The 12,519-nt window shown below is 44.6% G+C and overlaps 1 protein-coding gene and 1 non-coding gene across 2 annotated transcripts in view; both read right to left on the reverse strand.

The window, feature by feature from the left end:
- LOC115138164 (neurexin-2-like) overlaps positions 1 to 12,519 on the reverse strand; it is a 599,118-nt gene that overhangs the window by 411,515 nt on the left and 175,084 nt on the right. The gene's annotated exons all lie outside the window — the stretch shown is intronic.
- trnaa-ugc (transfer RNA alanine (anticodon UGC)) lies at positions 7,252 to 7,327 on the reverse strand. The gene has a single exon. It is a non-coding gene; the product is annotated as a tRNA-Ala (tRNA).

A 12,519-nucleotide genomic window follows, 5' to 3' on the forward strand; every position in this document is an offset into this window, starting at 1 on the left:
GTTGGAATGGAGGTGTGACCCTTGTTAAAAGTTCATTGGTGGAATTGCTTCCCTTATTAATGCGTTTGAGCCAATCAGTTGTGTTGTGACAAGATAGGGATGGTATACAGAAGATAGCCCTATTTGGTAAAAGACCACATCCATATTATGGCAAGAAACATTTCAAGACCTTTGAAAGTTTCTTCAAGTGCAGTCGCAAAAACCATCAAGCGCTATGATGAAACTGGCTCTCATGAGGACCACCACAGGAAAGGAAGACCCGGGTTACCTCTGCTGCAGAGGACAAGTTCATTAGAGTTACCAGCCTCAGAAATTGCAGCCCAAATAAATGCTTCACAGAGGTCAAGTAACAGAGACATCTCAGCATCAACTGTTCAGAGGAGACCGCTTGAATCAAGCCTTTATCGTTGATTTGCTGCAAAGAAACCACTACTACAGGACACCAATAATAAGAGACTTGCTTGGGCCAAGAAACATGAGCAATGGACATTAGACCGGTGGCAATCTGTCCTTTGGTCTGATGAGTCCAAATCTGAGATTTTTGGTTCCAACCACTGTGTCTTTGTGAGACGCAAAGTCATTGGCTCCTGAGTGGTGCAGCGGTCTAAGGCACTGCATCTCAGTGCTAGAGGCGTCACTACAGACCCTGGTTATATTCCAGGCTGTATCACAACTGCCTCTGATTGGGAGTCCCATAGGGCGGCGTTGGCCCAGCGTCGTCCGGGTTTGGCCAGGGTAGGCCGTCATTGTAAATAAGAATTTGTTCTTAACGGACTTGCCTAGATAAATAACGGTTAAATATGAATACAAATTAAGAGTAGGTGAACGGATGATCTCTGCATGTGTGGTTCCCACCCGGAAGCGTGGGGTGCATTGCTGGTGACACTGTGTGTGATTTATTTAGAATTCAAGGCACACTTAACCGGCATGGCTACCACAGCATTCTGCAGCGATACACCATCCCATCTGGTTTGTGTATAGTGGGACTGTCATTTGTTTTTCAACAGGACAATGACCCAACACACCTCCAGGTTGTGTAAGGGATATTTGACCAAGAAGGAGATGGTGATGGTGTGCTGCATCATCTGATCTGGCCTCCACAATCACCCGACCTCAACCCAATTGAGATGGTTTTGGATGAGTTGGACCGCAGAGTGAAGGAAAAGCAGCCAACAAGTGCTCAGCATATGTGGGAACTCCTTCAAGCATTCCAGCTGTTGCTGGTTGAGAGAATGCCACGAGTGTGCAAAGCTGTCTTATACACAGTGTAAGGGGATAAGGAATATGTACATAAGGATATATGAATGAGTGATGGTACAGAGCAGCATACGGTAGATGGTATCGAGTACAGTATATACATATGAGATGAGTATGTAGACAAAGTAAACAAAGTGGCATAGTTAAAGTGGCTAGTGACATAAGAATGCAGTCGATGATCTAGAGTACAGTATATACATATGCATATGAGATGAATAGTGTAGGGTAAGTAACATTATATAAGGTAGCATTGTTTAAAGTGGCTAGTGATATATTTACATCATTTCCCATCAATTCCCATTATTAAAGTGGCTGGAGTTGGGTCAGTGTCAATGACAGTGTGTTGGCAGCAGCCACTCAATGTTAGTGATTGCTGTTTAACAGTCTGATGGCCTTGAGATAGAAGCTGTTTTCAGTCTCTCGGTCCCAGCTTTGATGCACCTGTACTGACCTCGCCTTCTGGATGATAGCGGGGTGAACAGGCAGTGGTTTGGGTGGTTGATGTCCTTGATGATCTTTATGGCCTTCCTGTAACATCGGGTGGTGTAGGTGTCCTGGAGGGCAGGTAGTTTGCCCCGGTGATGCGTTGTGCAGACCTCACTACCCTCTGGAGAGCCTTACGGTTGAGGGCGGAGCAGTTGCCGTACCAGGCGGTGATACAGCCCGCCAGGATGCTCTCGATTGTGCATCTGTAGAAGTTTGTGAGTGCTTTTGGTGACAAGCCGAATTTCTTCAGCCTCCTGAGGTTGAAGAGGCGCTGCTGCGCCTTCTTCACGACGCTGTCAGTGTGAGTGGACCAATTCAGTTTGTCTGTGATGTGTATGCCGAGGAACTTAAAACTTGCTACCCTCTCCACTACTGATCCATCGATGTGGATAGGGGGGTGTTCCCTCTGCTGTTTCCTGAAGTCCACAATCATCTCCTTAGTTTTGTTGACGTTGAGTGTTTTCCTGACACCACACTCCGAGGGCCCTCACCTCCTCCCTGTAGGCCGTCTCGTCGTTGTTGGTAATCAAGCCTACCACTGTTGTGTCGTCCGCAAACTTGATGATTGAGTTGGAGGCGTGCATGGCCACGCAGTCGTGGGTGAACAGGGAGTACAGGAGAGGGCTCAGAACGCACCCTTGTGGGGCCCCCGTGTTGAGGATCAGCGGGGAGGAGATGTTGTTGCCTACCCTCACCACCTGTGGGCGGCCCGTCAGGAAGTCCAGTACCCAGTTGCACAGGGCGGGGTCGAGACCCAGGGTCTCGAGCTTGATGACGAGCTTGGAGGGTACTATGGTATTGAATGCCGAGCTGTAGTCGATGAACAGCATTCTCACATAGGTATTCCTCTTGTCCAGGTGGGTTAGGGCAGTGTGCAGTGTGGTTGAGATTGCATCGTCTGTGGACCTATTTGGGCGGTAAGCAAATTGGAGTGGGTCTAGGGTGTCAGGTAGGGTGGAGGTGATATGGTCCTTGACTAGTCTCTCAAAGCACTTCATGATGACGGAAGTGAGTGCTACGGGGCGGTAGTCGTTTAGCTCAGTTACCTTAGCTTTCTTGGGAACAGGAACAATGGTGGCCCTCTTGAAGCATGTGGGAACAGCAGACTGGTATAGGGATTGATTGAATATGTCCGTAAACACACCGGCCAGCTGGTCTGCGCATGCTCTGAGGGCGCGGCTGGGGATGCCGTCTGGGCCTGCAGCCTTGCGAGGGTTAACACGACTAAATGTCTTACTCACCTCGGCTGCAGTGAAGGAGAGACTGCATGTTTTCGTTGCAGGCAGTGTCAGTGGCACTATATTGTCCTCAAAGCGGGCAAAAAAGTGATTTAGTCTGCCTGGGAGCAAGACATCCTGGTCCGTGACTGGGCTGGGTTTCTTCTTGTAGTCCGTGATTGACTGTAGACCCTGCCACATGCCTCTTGTGTCTGAGCCATTGAATTGAGATTCCACTTTGTCTCTGTACTGACGCTTAGCTTGTTTGATAGCCTTGCGGAGGGAATAGCTGCATTGTTTATATTCGGACATATTACCAGACACCTTGCCCTGATTAAAAGCAGTGGTTCGCGCTTTCAGTTTCACGCGAATGCTGCCATCAATCCACGGTTTCTGGTTTGGGAATGTTTTTATCGTTGCTATGGGAACGACATCTTCGACGCACGTTCTAATGAACTCGCACACCGAATCAGCGTATTCGTCAATATTTCCATCTGACGCAATACGAAACATGTCCCAGTCCACGTGATGGAAGCAGTCTTGGAGTGTGGAGTCAGCTTGGTCTGACCAGCGTTGGACAGACCTCAGCGTGGGAGCCTCTTGTTTAAGTTTCTGCCTGTAGGCAGGGATCAGCAAAATGGAGTCGTGGTCAGCTTTTCCGAGGGGGCGGGGCAGGGCCTTATATGCGTCGCGGAAGTTAGAGTAACAATGATCCAAGGTTTTACCACCCCTGGTTGCGCAATCGATATGCTGGTAAAATTTAGGGAGTCTTGTTTTCAGATTAGCTTTGTTAAAATCCCCAGCTACAATGAATGCAGCCTCCGGATAAATGGTTTCCAGTTTGCAAAGAGTTAAATAAAGTTCGTTCAGAGCCATCGATGTGTCTGCTTGGGGGGGATATATACGGCTGTGATTATAATCGAGGAGAATTCTCTTGGAAGATAATGCGGTCTACATTTGATTGTGAGGAATTCTAAATCAGGTGAACAGAAGGATTTGAGTTCCTGTATGTTTCCTTCATCACACCATGTCTCGTTAGTCATGAGGCATACGCCCCGCCACTCTTCTTACCAGAAAGATGTTTGTTTCTGTCGGCGCGATGCGTGGTGAAACCCGTTGGCTGCACCGCCTCGGATTGCGTCTTCCCAGTTAGCCATGTTTCTGTGAAGCAGAGAACGTTGCAGTCTCTGATGTCCCTCTGGAATGCTACTCTTGCTCGGATTTCGTCAACCTTGTTGTCAAGAGACTGGACATTGGCAAGAAGAATGCTGGGAGTGCTGCGCGATGTGCCCTTTTTCGGAGTCTGACCAGAACACCGCCTCGTTTCCCTCTTTTTCGGAGTCGTTTCCTTGGGTCGCTGCATGCGATCCATTCCGTTGTCCTGTTTGTAAGGCAGAACACCGGATCCGCGTCGCGGAAAACATATTCTTGGTCGTACTGATGGTGAGTTGGCGCTGATCTTATATTCAGTAGTTCTTCTCGACTGTATGTAATGAAACCTAAGATGACCTGGGGTACTAATGTAAGAAATAACACGTAAAAAAACAAAAAACTGCATAGTTTCCTAGGAACGCGAAGCGAGGCGGCCATCTCAGTCGGCGCCGGAAGTCAGAAGAGAAATCCTCATGATTTCATATGTGTTATTTGTGTTATTACTTTTGATGTCTTCACTATTTTTCTAAATTTAGAAAATAGTAAAAATAAAGAAAATCATGTTATCCAGAGGTAAACAAATCATCGGCCAGAGCGTCAAGTGTGCACTCTGAACGCTTCAAGAGTGAAACGAGATGGGTGGGGCTAAAGCTTAAGAGTGTGTGAACGGTAAACGATACTGAATGGATGTAGACAAAGAGGAGCTCTTCACTAAATACCAAAACATTCAAAGGCCATTTTCTCAAAAGTGAGTCTACAAGTTTATCAACTTTCAAAGCAGAATTATTTTCCCATTGTTCCTCAAAAATGCAGTGTATGATCTACCATTTTGTTACACTGTGCGGAGTAGGGTATCACATCTAACAAACCAAACACTGAAGTACATCATAGAAGGTAAAGTAAAAACCCAAACCGGTCCATGCATTATTACCGGTATGTTTAAATAGAGTATATCGCCCAGCCCTACACAGTGCGATCGAGTCAACAGACACACTCACTTCTACAATAGGGGGGCTACAACAGTAGGAACCATCACAGACCAAAACGGAGGCTTTTATCTCTCTTCTCCTTCTCGGGAAGCTTGGGTTTTCGGAGATGCTTGCCAAGAGGTAAGTGTGAAAAATGGGCGCAGCGCAGTGCCAAAGTAAAACTGTGCTGGATTTAAAGTGGAAGGGAGTGTGCTGTAGTGCTACTGCAGAGCTTGCCTTCGCTAGCGTGTTACTGATTTAATGAGTCACGACAGTGTCAGGAGATAAAGCATTTGATCAGAGATGGGAGTCCACAGCTACATTTATATGTGCATCTACTTACAAAGGAGAGGCTGGGACATCCGTGTGTGTGTGTGTGTGTGTGTGTGTGTGTGTGTGTGTGTGTGTGTGTGTGTGTGTGTGTGTGTGTGTGTGTGTAAAAGTATGAATGTGTGTGTAGAGTGGTATTAGGGGAGTATGTCAAGGCTATACTAGAACTAAGAGGTCTACTACATGTTAGCTATGAAGCCATTCTGAAGCTTCATCCAGAGTACCTCGTGACAAATCCCCTCGTCCCGTCCCGTAACCTCCACCTGTCGAGTATTAGGCCCTCTGCGACATCGCTTACCTGAGAGATGAGCAATCAATGAGGAGAAGGCACCACTCCTTTCTCCGCCTGATTCCCCGTCCCGCTATCCTCTTCTACCACCGCCCTCGTCCCTCGCTATCCCCACCCTTATCTTCACTCTGTTCCTCCTGTTCTTCAGTATGGATTATTCACAGCCGAGTGCAATTACTCCAGAGCATACTCACTATGCCACTGGCCACCCACGTCCAGTCCGACCGATAACCAACAGCCTCATTTGGGCCCATTACTTATTATTTATGACCCATTCTCCGGGTGAACACGGGCAGCCCCCGAGCCAGCTAATTGCGGCTGGAGCTGATTGTAAATGCACACAAAAAGAACGCTCCCCCTTAAAGAACAATTACGGGGAGCACCTAGTCAAAAGCGGGGTGGGTGGAGGTCGTCAGGGTGGACATCATTAAGATCCGGTTGACCTGTGGTCAGTATCTGGATTCAGACAGAGCATAGCCTCTCTTTACCATTTGAGTGGTTTTAATAAATACAATACTATTGGCCGACTATGGAAATACTATTGGCCGACTATGGAAATACTATTGGCCGACTATGGAAATACTATTGGCCGACACTATTGGCCGACTATGGAAATACTATTGGCCGACTATGGAAATACTATTGGCCGACTATGGAAATACTATTGGCCGACTATGGAAATACTATTGGCCGACTATGGAAATACTATTGGCCGACTATGGAAATACTATTGGCCGACTATGGAAATACTATTGGCCGACTATGGACCAGTGTTCCAAATAGATGTTTTGCTACAATGCCATAAGCCTCGTGTATTTCACTGCTCCTGGCTGCCTAAGCTTCTTTAGCGTCCAAAGTCCTTGAAGGACGACTGTATATCTGCAAAGTGACACCTTTTTGGTCAGTCAATGAAAATGAAAAAACGATTCCCCAGTGAAAGATTGCGAGAGAGAACAGGACAGAGAGGAGGAAAAAAGGAGAGATTGAACAAAAGATGGTCTCGCAAAGAAGAAAGGCATTGGGAACCAGAGGAGAGCTATGGGTTGGAGAGTACAGAAAGAAAGAGAGAAGAGAGAGAGAGAGAGAGAGAGAGAGAGAATAGAGAGTGAATATGGTAAGGAGGAAGAGAGGGAATGCAGCCAGTACAGTATATTAGGGTCATTGAGGAATGTAGCTCGGGAGCGTGTGACTCATTAAAACAATGAGTCACTTCGCTCTCTCACCCTCACATAGATGAGCATCCACTTCATGAATTTGAGGCTTGGGCAGGAGCCTTGAGTGACATGCTGCATCTCAAACTCATCTCACCTTCTAGCCCCTGGTCCCCCCCACCACATCTTCTCCAGTGAGGGGATGAGTTATACAGATGTAAGATCTCAATTTGATCCCTCGTTTGTTGCTGAGACTTTTCCTGCACTGCAGGAAATGCAGATGAGCTTTGTGACTTACACAAATAATATTTAACTGAAAAATCAGTATTTCACTTTTCAAGTAGCCTACTTTTGGCCAGCTAATAGCCTAACCACTGATCAAGTAACATACGTTTTCATACTGGTCCCCTGTGGGAATCAAACCCACAACCTTGGCATTGCAAGTGCCATGCTCTACCAACTGAGCCACATGGGACCATGTAACATTAGGGACTAAACGTTCAAATCCCATTGCAGGAGGATTATTTTTTCTGTGACAATATAGGTCAAATTATTATCCTACACCTGTAAGACCAACGCCCCCACAAAATATATCCTTCTCTCCGGCTCTCTCCATTTCTCTTTCTCTCTCTTTGAGAAGGCCCAGAGGTGGATAGCGAATGGCAATAGTAAGATATTACTGAAGAGGAAAGTCAGAGAGGAAGAATGAGAGAGATGCATCATATTGCTGTCTTTCTCCCTATTTCTTTCTTTCTTTCTTCTCTGTCTCTCACCCCGCCCCACTCTCTTTCTGATAAGGCCCAGGGGAGGTAGGCGAGGGGCACACTCCCCTTCTCTCTCTCTGGGACACTTCCTGATGGACTCTCTCCGCTGTCACTGTGATGACGTTTCTCCTTGACCGCTGTACCCTGACTGCTGCTGTAACCATGTCACCCAGGGAGGGAGCTGGAGTGGACAGACAGTGATACAGGTGACTGATGCCGAAGAGGAGACTGGGAAGTGTGGCGCCATTAGCTGAAGACACCGAGGTAGTGCTGAGTGATTAACCGGTTTTTAAACACCTAATTGAATGGCATCAGTTCAATTCTTTGAAATCAATTTCCTTCGTTTTTTTTTCTGTGAACAGATTGCACAGTTTCTCTAGAGATAAATACAATCCAGCCTGAACTGTGGGAAGTAGTAGTGAGTTGTAGTTTCCAACAGGCCAATATTCTACATAGTTTAGCACAGAAAACGTGGTAATTACTGTAACTACAATGACCATAATCCACTGCGCATCTACTTGTTCGGTCTTGATAGCAGGTATTCAGCAGTCATCAGTAGTAAAATCACTGAGGAAACTAAGCCAGGGAAAAAAAATCCATATTACAACCTATGTGTTGTGATAATTGTGTTCTTTCCTCTATGTTGGTTAATATCCCTATTCACCGTGATATATAGGCCTACATTCATCACAGAACTGGAGAGCAGCATCTGTCCAGGGAAGTCCACAAACAGACAGTTGCATAACCGACTACAGCATGGTCAAGCAAGTTAATGTTTACAACTAGTTCGTCACCAGAGGAAAACGACACAACGAGATGAAACAATTCAAGTCGTATCTGTAAATGATGTTTGGTTTGTGATTGGTGTGAAGCCAAGTCCAAACTGGCTTCTTTGGTGCACCAGGACCAGTCACAGTTGAGCTCATTCAGATGAGCTCAACGCAGATCTTGTTGTTTTGTTTTAAAGAGTAGCCAAATGCTTGCTGACTTCCCTTGCATTTAATGTTACGGGGGGAGGGTCATACTCCTTTTGACCAGACAGCATCAAATAGATGGCCGACACATACTGAGATAGAGGGGAGCTGTTTCACTCACTCAGAAGCTTTATCCGGTGAGATACATTCTGCCTCTTGCAAATTGAAGGAAAGTTATGAGACAAAAGATACATTATTTAATTGTGTTCTTTTTGTAATTTTTTGGGGGGAAGCCTGGCTTCCCTTGGCATCCATTAATACATTCTACTGGCAGTCATAAAAGTATTTATTTATTTATTTATTTTTTAAAATTGTATTTTTTATTTTAAGTATACCTTAGTGATTTTGTCAGACAGCATAGCATAAAACAAACTAATATACACAACAATTTAAACATTTTATGAAAGTAAAGTAATGTGAATAAATGATGGTTAATAAGCACTAATGCGCAGTCACTAACATCGTGGGAGGTTTATAATTTTTTACAAATAAATCAGAGTTGATACAGCATTCAACCCACATAATGCATAGTGCATTTAATGTCATTTTAAAAAAAAAAGATAATTGAAAACGGATCATTTTTTTATAATAGAACCGAAACCTAACGCACCTCATAAAGCACTAATCGCTCGGCACTACAAAGAGGAGAGAGCTTTTATTTGGCCCTGTCAGCTAATTATAGCAAAGCCTCGTGCGTCCTGTTCAAGTGGGATACTGACTTGTGAGTTATGAGGTGGAGTTGAAGTTTGTCGGGGTGTGTGTGTGTGTGTGTGTGTGTGTGTGTGTGTGTGTCTCTCTGTGTGCGTGCGTGCCCCTTTCCTGACACTTCTTTTCCACATGGCATACCCCAAGCGACTAGGCAGTGACGCAATCATCTCCTCCTACACACGGAGAATACTTTCACCTGTCCTCTTCCTCGTCATATTAGACATCTCTGCCTCTCACTTGCTCTTTGTCTCTCAGTTCTTTTTAAATCAATTCTACCAACCTTGTTCGACTTCTTGGTCACAGAAAGTGTTTCCACACATTTTTTTTTGTCCTATTAAGAGACTTGTCCCAGGCTGTGTTTTGACTTCTTCTGTTGAGAAGAATCACAGGCACACAGGGCTTACAGTAGAGGGGCTAGGGGGAGAGGAGCGGAGAAGGGGGGTTATAGCACCCGTTAAGGCATTCATTACGGGGACGTGATGGCCCGTACATGCCTGTGAGACAACTCCGCCTAGCTAGCTGCCTGCCTTCCAGCCTGCCTGCCAGGAACAAAGTACCTGTGAGCATAGCCCCCCCCAATAATCTGCGATAAAGTTGCGGCTAAGCAAATACATGAACAGTTAATTGATTTTGTAGTGTCGAAACAGTTCTTTGTGCATCTGTGTCAACCTTTGGCCGACATCAACAGTACAAGGGAGATTGTCACATCAGCAATGCAGAGATGTAGGATACCAGCAGAAAACAGACAACAAAGTAAGGTGAAGAAAGAGAGGAGTGAGCGATTGAATAAGGCATGAGAGACGAAGATAGGCAGGCAGGCGCCGGGAAGGGTGGGGGTGGAGGGGAAGTGGAGGAGGGGGTACTGGCGGGAATGGGGGTCAGCCTTTCTTCTTTAAGCCGAATAAATAAAGAGCGACGCCGATCTTGTGAGACGAAAACCATTTCAATATTTAATATCATCTGGCGCAAGGCGGCAGCAGGACCTGAAGTGGGAGGTTTTGATTCATGGCCTTGGCTAAGTGCCTCTGAGGGCAACTGGTGTAGAGGGCTACTCCTGTCTTCTTTTGAATCAGAGGAGAGCTCTAATAGCTTATAGACCAGGGGAAGGCAACCTTGCTCCTGGAGTGCCACAGGCACAGTTAATTGATTAATCGAATATCTGAATGGACATTTGCATTCGATTACGTGTGAGAGTGTACCATTTTTGGGGAGAAAAACAGTGATACGCCTATTTTAACCATGAAAATGATCCATGCGACATTGCTGCATGCAAGTACATAGTATGCCATTTGACATTCTTCATTTAATAAAACAAACTTTTGGAATGTAGCTTTCATCACTTGCGCCCCATAAAAAAGACTTGCAGGTAGCCTGCGTTTCACCTGTGTAGCTTGCTGTTAATGCCATGCAGTCAGTAGAGCTCCACCAGTCTTGAGCCACACATCTTAGCAAAAAAAAATATATATATACAGTTGAAGTAGGAAGTTTACATACACTTAGGTTGGAGTCATTAAAACTTGTTTTTCAACCACTCCACAAATTGATGTAGATAAATTGAAGCAACATCTCAAGACATCAGTCAGGAAGTTAAAGATTGGTCACAAATGGGTCTTCCAAATGGACAATGACCCCAAGCATACCAGCAAAATGGCTTAAGGACAACAGATTCAAGGTATTGGAGTGGCCATCACAAACCTCAATCCTATAGAAAATGTGTGGGCAGAACTGAAAAAGCGTGTGCGAGCACGGAGGCCTACAAACCTGACTCAGTTACACCAGCTCTGTCTGGAGGAATGGGCCAAAATTCATAAAACTTATTGTGGGAAGCTTGTGGAAGGCTGCCCGAAACGTTTGACCCAAGTTAAACAATTTAAAGGGCAATGCTACCAACTACTAATTGAGTGTATTTAAACTTCTAAACCACTGGGAATGTGACGAAAGAAATAAAAGCTGAAATAAATCAGTCTCTCTACTATTATTCTGACATTTCACATTCTTAAAATAAAGTGGTGATCCTAACTGACCTAAGACAATGAATTTTATTTTATATAATTGTATTTGGCTGAGGTTTATGTAAACTTCCGACTTCAACTGTATATATATATATATTTTTTTTGCCTGTTTTGTAATACTTGTCACATATCAGTATTTAAACAATGTAAAAAAAATAAGATTTTCAGTTAATAAAGCTGCATACAAACACATCTCTTTTTGTCTCTTTTTGTTTTCTTGAGTAAGGCAGCTCCAAAATGCAGGTGTTTCAGCCTCGATCAGTGCTTTCTGTTGTGGAGGGGCGAGCCGGCAGAAAATAGGAGCATTGCGCCGTGATTGGCTCAGTGTTCTGCCACTCATGGGGACAATACGTCATCGCCAAGTTTAAGTAAACATCCAAAATGTCAGCCCTTTGGGTCATGCCATAGAGATATATATATATTACAAGTGCCCTTCCAAGAAGGCTCAAGGTCATTGGCCATAGATAAAATGACGTTAAATCACGTTATAAGCACAGTAGCTTGATTGGACTGATCATGTCAACATCTTACTTTCAAAGTCTTAGCTAGCAGTAATCATCATGAATTAAGTTGAAAATCTACTGTCAAATCCTTTTTAATCCATGTCATATGAAGAGAAATTATAGATTAAAACATATCGGTGCTCATCGGCCATAAAGATGACACAACAAGTTGGAAATCACAAATTCAACAATGAGTTGTTTTGAAGGAATCAGTGACTAACTGCAAGCATTGCAAAGCAACCACTAATGTTAGTCTGCTATTCAATGGAGTGGATGTGTGTGTTTTTTTCCAGAGTTCCCACCATAACTCCAAGGAATGCCAGACTTTGATGATGAAGTTTGATGACTAAATTTGCCCACAAAGGACCCGCCGCGCCACCTTCACAAGGTGAGTCCAAAAATGTCTAGTATGCTGCTGCATTAATTATGTAATATGCAAGGGAGATATGTATACTGCAGCTAAGAAAGTAATACTACAGTTAAAGTCGGAAGTTTACATACGGTTAGGTTAGAATCATTAAAGCTCATTTTTCAACCACTCCACAAATGTATTGTTAACAAACTATAGTTTTGGCAAGTCGGTTAGGACATCTACTTTACATGACACAAGTAATTTGTCCAACAATTGTTTACAGACAGATTATTTCACTGTATCACAATTCCAGTGGGTCAGAAGTTTACATACACTGAGTTGACTGTGCGTTTAAA

Source organism: Oncorhynchus nerka, linkage group LG12 (genome assembly GCF_034236695.1).
Source record: "Oncorhynchus nerka isolate Pitt River linkage group LG12, Oner_Uvic_2.0, whole genome shotgun sequence".
Lineage (NCBI taxonomy): Eukaryota > Metazoa > Chordata > Actinopteri > Salmoniformes > Salmonidae > Oncorhynchus > Oncorhynchus nerka.